The 9,592-nt window shown below is 40.0% G+C and overlaps 1 pseudogene; it reads right to left on the bottom strand.

Moving 5' to 3' along the window:
• Window positions 1–1,900: 1,900 nt before the first annotated feature.
• On the bottom strand, window positions 1,901–1,999 carry LOC132301930 (small nucleolar RNA R71; annotated as a pseudogene).
• Window positions 2,000–9,592: the final 7,593 nt, after the last annotated feature.

Here is a 9,592-nt window from a genome sequence, read left to right as displayed (position 1 = left end):
GTTCCAAGCTTTTGAATACAAGTAACATATGTCTTTAATTTTGTGTTGTATTTGGATTGTGAGCTTAATGAAAGGATTAATGACTTGTTTTGATTTATTGTACCTTTCACATGTTGTTTAGACAATATATGCTTCATTGCTTAGATATATTGTGCCTTTTATATGATGTTTAGACAATACATGCTTAACTAGTCATCCTTGCTTGTTGAATCAACCAAATACACACACACCAATATTGCAACACCCTAATTGCCCTCATTAATCACTTGTCAATAATATAGAAATGCATTGCTTGGTGGTGATCTCTAAACCCCAAGACTCTTCTCTCTCTTACTTACTCTTAATTGCACACTTTTGCTATTACTTAGTTTAATTTAGTTGCTCTTTAATCAACCAACCAACCAATTGTTTGATCACTCGACCTACTAACCCTAATAGCGATTCCACAATCAACTCCGACATTGCTCAATCCCTATAATCCCTTGGGACGATCCCTACTCACTCTTGTTACGTTAGTAGTAGTGTTGGTAGTGGTTTTTATAAATTTAAATTTGACATAAAAGGCTTTTCTCGAACCACACATTCACTACATCAATTTTGGCGTGTAAAGAGCGGCCACAAACACAAGAAAGACCATCTCGTTAAATTTTGGCCCCGTTGCCAGGGATTTGTTGATTAGATTTGGCAACGTCGGATTTGTGGAATTGATTAGGATTAGTACTCTTTTGATCGTGTTTTTACTTTATTTTTATTTTTCTTTTTGGTTACTTATTGTGTTGTTCTTACTTAACTAGGTGCATTGTTGGAGAGGAAGCAAGCAAAGGAGCCATTGAGCATTCAATTCAAGCAAGCAAAGAAAGGAAAAATGCTAAAAACTTAAAAAAAAATTTTGCTAAGCTAAGCTTTAAAATTTGGAGTTGAAGTGCTAAAGGACATTTGTGAGACTTTCTTTACTCAATTCCTTAGTTAAATCATCGGCCCGCGTGGAGGCTTATAATTCAATTCTTAGATAAATCATGAGCCCGCGTGGAGGCTATTTTATGGTTCTTTGCATCATCTTTGTTAAAGCATAGGAATATGGGTTAAGTGTTTGTGGAGGGAGTTTCATTGCATTGTTATAAAGGCATAGTGTTTGTCATTCTTTGTGTTTGTTGTGTTTTGTATTGTGCATGCATGGGCGTCGTTCATTGAGACCAACTCTTGCCCCTCTTGATTTGCATCTTGAATCTATCATTAGAAATCCTAGGGGAAGAGGAAGTTCAAATAGAATCAATCTATCAATGGATGACCATAATGATGACCATATTGAGGACCTTGGTCACATAGACCAATAAGGCATCCTTCATCCCAATGTGCACAATGAAAACATGCAAGTACCATTAGGCATGACAAGGCCATTCATTCAACCACCACAACAACAAGGCCAAGTTCCGTATGGAATGCCAAGGCCAATGTATGCTCCACAACCTCCCGTCATTAATCAAGGAATTCATAACCAAGGTGCTCATATTGCACCTCAAGTGGCTAATCCTCCTCTTGCTTTGAGAGATCACTATGTGCCTAATGAATACAATGCACCCACATGCATTCAATTGCCACCATTTAGAGCACATCATTATGAAATTAAAGCACAAACTATTCAAATGCTTCCTAACTTTCATGGACTTCCTAGTGAAGAACCTTACAAGCATTTGGATCAGTTTCTTGAAGTATATTCCACCGTAAAATATACGGACATGCCGGAAAAGGTCTTAAGACTCAAACTTTTTCCATTCACCTTAAAAGACAAGGCAAAGTATTGGTTTAACAATCTTAGGCCTTTTTCAATCACTTCTTGGGCAGAAATGCAACAAGAGTTCTTGAAGAAGTACTATCCGGTTTCTAAGACTAATGCCATGAGAACCTCAATTCGAGAATTTTCACATGGGGATGGAGAAATATTTCATGAGGCATGGGAACGCTTCAATGAATTGCTTAGGAAGTGTCCACATCATGATATGCCCAAATGGAAATTAGTTCAATACTTCTTTAAGAGCTTATCGGACAACTATAAGGGTATGGTTGATGCTTCCATGGGTGGCTCATACATTGATAGGCATGAGGATGATGTGTGGCATCTTTATGAAAGCATGAGTGAAAATTCTTTGCATAGAACACTATCATCCAAGAATGGTAGAAATTTACAAGGTAGGAAGAGTGTAGGCTTACATCAAGTCGAACATTCAAATGAAATAGCCGCCGAAATGAAGTCTTTGTCTCAAAGGTTTGATCAATTTTTGATTAACCAAAACTCGGCGAACCAAGTATCTTCCTTTCCTAACCATTCTCATCGTGCATCAAGAAAAGTGGTTTTGACCGAGCAAGTAAGCTCAATTTTGCAAAATAACACTTTTCCAAAGTTTAAGGACCCCGGTTCACCCACTACATCATGCATTATTGGTGATCATATCATTAATCGGGCACTTCTTGACTTAGGAGCAAGTGTTAACCTTCTTCCATACTCGGTATATATCAAATTGGGCTTAGGTGAATTGAAACCGACGACGGTAGTTTTGCAACTTGCCGACTGATCCATTAAGAAGCCTAGGGGTATAATTGAGGATGTTTAGATAAGGATTGACAAATTCTTCTTCCCGGTTGATTTCGTTATCATAGATACGGAACCGGTTCCCAAACTTAAGAGCCAAATTCTCGTTATCCTTGGTCATCCTTTCTTGGCAACCGCCAATGCCAACATCAATTGTAGAATAGGGATGATGAAGATTTCATTTAGCCACATGAAGGTAAAGTTAAATATCTTTAATCCCACACCCAATTCACTTGACAAGTGTGAAGGAGAAGTCAATGTTGTAGATGAATGTCATAATCTTCATTACCAAGGAAATGAGCTTTTGTGTCAAACCAAAACTTCTAAAGGATCATCTTAAACCTTGCATTCTCAAAGTGTTGCTTCAAATTCTTGCTTTGAAAGGGCATGGAAGCCCAAAGGTTTTAATTGCATAGACAAAGGATCAAAAGCTTCTTTTGAGCTTGAACCAACAAGTTCTTCAAAGGACCATTTGTTGGGTGGAGTTCAAAGCATTTATCACCCCAACAAGGAGGGGATGCATCACAAGATCTTTGATCCGGGCTAAAAGAGCCCAACGTCTTGCTAGAGATGTTAAAGACTAGCAAAAGCATTCATAGGGTGTCAAAACCCTATTCTTCCCCCATTTCTATCTTTCATTTTGTTTCTTGCGAAGTCTAGATACTTGTTTTAGGTTTACATGCATTGAAAGGAACTTTGGTGAGGATTGCATAAGCTTTTATGTCATAATTGAGCATTTGGCAAAGTTCGATCGATCTCACATTGGAGTTCGATCGATCGAACTGTGGATTGCACTCAACACTTAGAAAAATTTTCAACCTACAGAAGCCTGCATCCAAATCACACCTCTGTCCCATCGTTCGAACCAACTCTAAGATCGATCAAGAGACCTTCGATCGATCCAACTTCCAAGTTCGATCTATCTCATGACTCAACACTTAGAAAAATTTTGAGCCTGCAAAAACCTGCATATTTCAGCTCTCTATCTGATCGTTCGAAACATTCCAAGATCGATCAAGAAGTTCTTCAATCAATCCAACTTCCCAGTTCGATCGATCTCATGTTCCAACACTTAGCCAAATTTTTGAACCAAAAACCTGTATATTCTTACCTCTGTCTGATTGATCGAAGGATTGTTTCGATCGATCACAAATCTTCATTTCATTATTTTAATTTTAGTTTGACTTTTCAACTTTTCAAAAATCCAAAAATATTTTAATTTTTATTTTATTCTATTTTCTCTCTCATTTTATTTTGTTTTAATTTTTGACAAGTTTTCAAAAATTCAAAAATATTTTAATTTATTTAGTTTTTAATTAATTAAATTCAAAAAAAAAAAAAACCAAAAATCCAAAAATACTTTGAAAGGAGTTCATCAAAGTTCGATCGATCATAACTCATCTTCGATTGATCGAACTAGTCGGGAAAAGTTTTTAAAAACAGAACCAAGGGTCCTGAGATCGATCATTATCTCTCCTAGCTCCGGCAACTCCTCCAGCGAGATCCAAACATCTCGAATCTCAGTTCATCTCCATCCTCTTCATCTCAGATCATCTCAGTTCATTCTCCATTCTCTCGCTCTTTTGAGGTAAGATCCGAGACATCCTTCCCTTGATTCAAACTCTCATGTATCAATACTTGTTTCAAATGTCGTAATCATGTTGCTCTCATGTTAAATCTTCCATTCTCAACGCTTTAGCATCCATGTCTATATATGTGTATATGTTTATATGTGTCCATAGATTTTGAAGATTTAGTTAGATTTGGGTGTTTGGGCCACGTTTGGATTGCATTTAGGCTTGATTTGTGTTGTTGGAGGGCCCACGAACTCACTCGTGTAGGCCCCATGCTTCAAAAGTCACTTCGATCGAGCGAACAGTGTGATGATGAAACCTAACAGTCACAGATCTATGACTGTTAGGTTTCATCATCACACTGTTCGCTCGATCGAACAAATTTATGATCGATCGAAAATTTGCGATTGATCCAACTCATCCTTCGATCGATCCAACTTTTATGATCGATCTCATTTCTTTTTCTGATCGATCGAGTTTCACAGATCTCATATACACACTCCATTCATCTTATCTTATGTTCATGCTACCTTATATATGCCCAATGCCTGTGATATTCCACATTGGATGCATTTCATACTTACATTGTTTGGCATGTTTCATATTCTGCCACTTACATAGAATCATGCGATATTTTGTTTTGTCTATCTTATTTGACATACATGTTTCTATATTGTACTTTATATTCTATATATGCTGGCACTAACTCCTGAATTTCTATTTGCAGACTATGGCTCGCGTCAAGACTGTAGCACGTAGACACCGTCACGGCACCAGATGCAGACTTGACGACGGGGCCGGTCCATCTCATATCCGTGATCCTAGTCCCGACCATACACAGAGGAGAGTCCGACAGCAAACTGGGGAGACTATGCAGCCCTCTCATACAGAGGAGCCATTACACCCTACTCCACCCCAGTCGCCAGCTCGTCCAGCATTCCCTCCATCACCATCTCCACCGCATAGAGGCGCTGAGCAGCCGGCTCCACCTGTTCAGCCAGCTCATCTACAATGCGATAGGCTCGCGCCTAGATATACACACATAACTATCGAGCACGAGTCAGCATTCGACACCGCATTCTTCTCCAGATCGATGCTGACTCGATCTACCTATCAGGACATCATTCAGCGGGGCCTCTCAGCTATTCTTGCCCCAGTCATAGAGCCGATCTATCCGTGACTGGTACGGTTGTTCTACCAGAACCTCCGACCGTTGCCGCGCACTACAACCGAGCTCATCACCTCTATCGATAGCCATGAGATCACCATTACAATGGATACTCTGGCCCATTCGACTCGCTGTCCACATCGGTGCCCGCCAGAGCTTCAGGAGACTTATCCCAGGCTCCGCAAGCCTTCTTACGCCGATATGGCAATTTTTCTCACAGGTCACCATGCCGGTGGCGAGACCTTCGCCACCCGGACATTCTTGCCGGATGACCTGTGGTTTACAGATTCAGTGCTCTACCGAAACATATACATAGCAGGACACAAGATTCAGAGGCGGGGCGACTATCTAGCAGCCCTGTACGCCTTCTATACTGGCCACTGGGTATCTATTCCTGCACTTATCTGGAGCGTGATGAGGAAGCTCTACGATGAGTACGTCAGCAAAGAGGTGCCCGAAAGGGCCAAGTCTCTTCCATTTAGCCACCTCATCACCCAGATTCTTATTGACCAACGTTATCCCATCCACCCGCAGGAGGACCCCGAGAGAGGTTCTTGTCACTTCCTCAAGAAGGACTGGGACAAGAGCTACAGAGCTATTATCACTCGCCTGCAGATCCATGCCGTACTGGTGGCTGCAGAGCTGGAGTTAGAGGAGGAGGCGGCAGCACAGGCAGCCCAGGCACCAGCAGCTCCCGCAGCGGACGATACACCAGTCGATCCAGCTACCGAGCATGATGACATTGATATAGACATTGACTTGGAGTACTCAGCAGATGATGCAGCTCAGCATTCTCCAACCAGGTCACCTATCCACAAGCAAGAGCAGACCCAGGAGCTGTCTTCTGACTCATCCATACCAGACTTGACCCCTAACTTCGAAGTGCTTCTACAGACGCTCGAGGACGCTGTTGTTGCCATCAGAGATGACCTCACGGCCCATAGAGCAGAGTTCGCTACCTTCCGCACGGATATCGCAACCATGTTCAAAGATTTATCCAGAGACATCCGCGGCACCAGACCTGCCCGTCCTACCTCATCTTCCTGAGCTCCTAATCCTTTCTATCTTATGATCCCTCTCTCCTTTTGATATTTTATTATTGTCACTGTATTATTTTTACAGCCGGTCTGTCGGTTTTGATATTTTTATTGTACCTGCACTTTCTTTATTTTATATATCTATTTTTGTTATGGATGTCATATGATTGTATTCTTATATCTGTATGTTTGACTCCATCAGGTGCATCACAGTGACTTCAGTGAGAGAGTGCTACCCAATTTTCAGGACCACCCTTATACCTCTCTCATTTCGTTATCTGTTTATCCCATTTACACTTGCATGTTCACTATGCACTAATTATCCCATTTTGTTATCTGATAAGTTTATCCAAGTGCCAATTTTTAGGACCACAGTTCATTCCAAGTTTGGGCGGGCTATGCCACCCACTTCGGATACTTCAGTCCTGATCATTCTTGCTTAGTTACACTGGTATACTCTTTCCTTTGTTCTCTTGCACATTGAGGACATTGTGCCATTTAAGTTTAGGGGGAATGGTGCTCTACAGTGATAGTTTTAAATTCAAACTTTTAGCATGACTCGTGTATTTGAGGGATATTTCTATGATTGGTCCATACCTAGCTATGATTTTGATCTTTTGAGGACTATATTGCTTAAAATTTAAAAATTGCTTGACTTAAGAGTCCAATACTCCTTGTATGCCTTATGAATGCCATTTAGGAGTAAATTTTTCGAAAGATTGATATCTTGTTTTCATTTGTGGTCCACATCATCTTGATTTTGTGATTGTTTTGAGATTCACTCTAGTCTTCTACACTAGCACAGGCGCACACTAGCATTCATTTGTGGGGTACATGCTTTGTTGATTATTGAATTGGTTATATCCCAATTGAGCTAGTAGTGCATTGAAAGCTTTCATTCTTGATAAAGGTGGATAACAACCCCTTTTCACTAAGTAGCCAGGATTCTAGTCTCATCAAGCACTGAACTTCTCACGCCGAAAGGTGGAGGGCCTAAACTCTAGGTTAATAATTGAACTTAATCAAAAAAAAAAAAAAAAAGCAAAAAGCAACAAAAGTGAGGATTTCTCCCAAAAGGTGAGAAGTGAGAAATGATTAGATGGAGGTTGTCCTGATTTGTAGCCTAATTGATTTGAGCTTGTAAGTCCGTAGGGGTATTTGAACACCTAGTGTCCTAAAGCCGTCTAGTTTGGGAGACATTGACCTAACGCTCGACCTCATGAATCGCTAGAAAGCTTAAGAGATCAACATATTCCACTATGCTTCCATCTTTGATCCTTCAAAAAAAAAAAAAAAAAATCAAGTGAAAAGAATAAGTGCACCTAGAACAATAATGCTTTAATAAAAGGTCTACTTTTTGTCTTGATGATCAGTACTAGATTTGTGTGCTAGTTTGAGGATAAGGATGTGATTAATTCTTTAGTTGGCTAAGATAGCAACACATTGATACCTGATAAGCGCCGAATACTGTATATTCAAGCGCCCTAAATTGCATTAGTTAAGTCCGTTATTTGTTTAATTAAGTAGATTATCTTCATTTGTGTGTATGTATATATTTTCAGGTCCATTTTCCAAAAAAGGAGCAAAATCAAGGCTTTGTGGAGTTTTGGCCATCAAAAGGCACAAGGCCGAATTTCTGGCAGCAGTGGATCCTGAACTTTGCTCGCCATTTTTACCTTGAAAACTTGGGAACTGGACTTCCCTCATAACATGAAAGATTTAGAACTCTGAATCAGCTTCCTAAATCTTCAAATGGTTTGTCATTCGGAGCTCGGAGCAGAGAGTTATGGCCTTGTTACCAGAGGTGCACAGAACTGCCTGGCAGCAATGAAATTCTGCCTTGATCTTCATTTTCGACCAACCATCCTTGAGAATTGGATCTCCACCAAAAGATGAAGTATTTAAAGCTCTGAATTAGCTCTCCAAATAGTCAAACATTTTGTCATTCGGAGTTCGTAGCGCAAATTTATGGCCATTTCGTCAAAGTAGGTCCGGGCGGAGCAAGGCAAGAATGGAGCATTCTGCTCCAATTTCGAGTGCTCGAGCCCTTATTTCGAGTGCTCGAAATTAGGGCAGAATTGCATTCGGGAATGGCCCATTTTCAGCCACTTGCATCTTGGGTTCCTCAATTCTAATTTCCCTCTTTAATGGTTGGTTGGAGATGTTGGTTGGTGGGGGTTTTTAGAGCCTTATCTATACAAGAGAAGGGAAGCAAGGCCACAAATATCATTAAGCTTCATTTTGGGAAGATAGAGGAGAGAGAAGAGAGCAAAGAGGAGGAGTTCTTGAAGCTTCAAGGAGGAAGCTCGAAAATGGAGGGGAAAGCCTTGCTTCTTCCTTCATCTAGGCTCACTCATGGGTAACTAAACCTCATCTAGGGAGGTGATGAAGCCTCCCCTTTTGCTTATGTTCTAGATTAGGATCTATTTTGGGGATTATGATGTATCATTTTTGGTCTTTTCATAATCTAGAGCATATTACTTCTTGTAATGAATTCTAATGTTTATAAATGATTATTGTAAGTGATTTATCTTGTCTTAGATGGTTTCTTGTAGTAATCATAATGCTTGCTTCTTCATGGTGACAATGGAGATAGGATTATGAATAATTTTTAAGGCATGTTGATAGAGAAAATGGATAGTCCATTGCTTAGGAACTTCCTTTGATGGGTTATGCTAGTTTCCTACCTCATGTGCTTTATCATTTGATTACAAACTTGATAGTTCTTGCTTGAGTGAGTATGTTGAAGGCTACACTTTAGTTTAGGTAGCTCAAATGTACTAATTTTTGAGGGATTATTCTTGTTTAATGATTTAATGAACTTCTCTAAGGGTATATGGTAATCTAGTGTTGCTATATATTCCGTGACCATTTTATACATTGTACTTCCCCAATTTAGCCTTAATCTAGCATGTACTTAGGGTGTAGTGTGGATTCATCTCCCTAGTCTTTTCTACTTGTATCTCACTCCTTTAATTTCCTTGCAATTTATTGTTTTATGCACTTCAATTACTAGCTTAGTGACAAACCAATCAAACAAACCCTTATTACCCCTTATCATTCTAAGAACAATTCTAGACTCTTAGGTTGCCATAGACTAGCGCAGTCTCAGTGGTTCGACTTACCCGACCAATAGCCCTATTTTACAATGATTCGTGCTATTGCGAAGATTGATGTATAGTTGATCAACCGATCAATTTTTGGCGCCGTTGCTGGGGACTGCAAA

The sequence above is a fragment of the Cornus florida genome, unplaced genomic scaffold, assembly GCF_030987335.1.
Source record: "Cornus florida cultivar Cherokee Brave unplaced genomic scaffold, ASM3098733v1 CherokeeBrave_3.0.0_Hap2_Chr03, whole genome shotgun sequence".
Taxonomy (NCBI): Eukaryota; Viridiplantae; Streptophyta; class Magnoliopsida; order Cornales; family Cornaceae; genus Cornus; species Cornus florida.
Note: the sequence above shows the minus strand (reverse complement) of the source record. Positions and strands in the feature narration are given on the sequence as shown.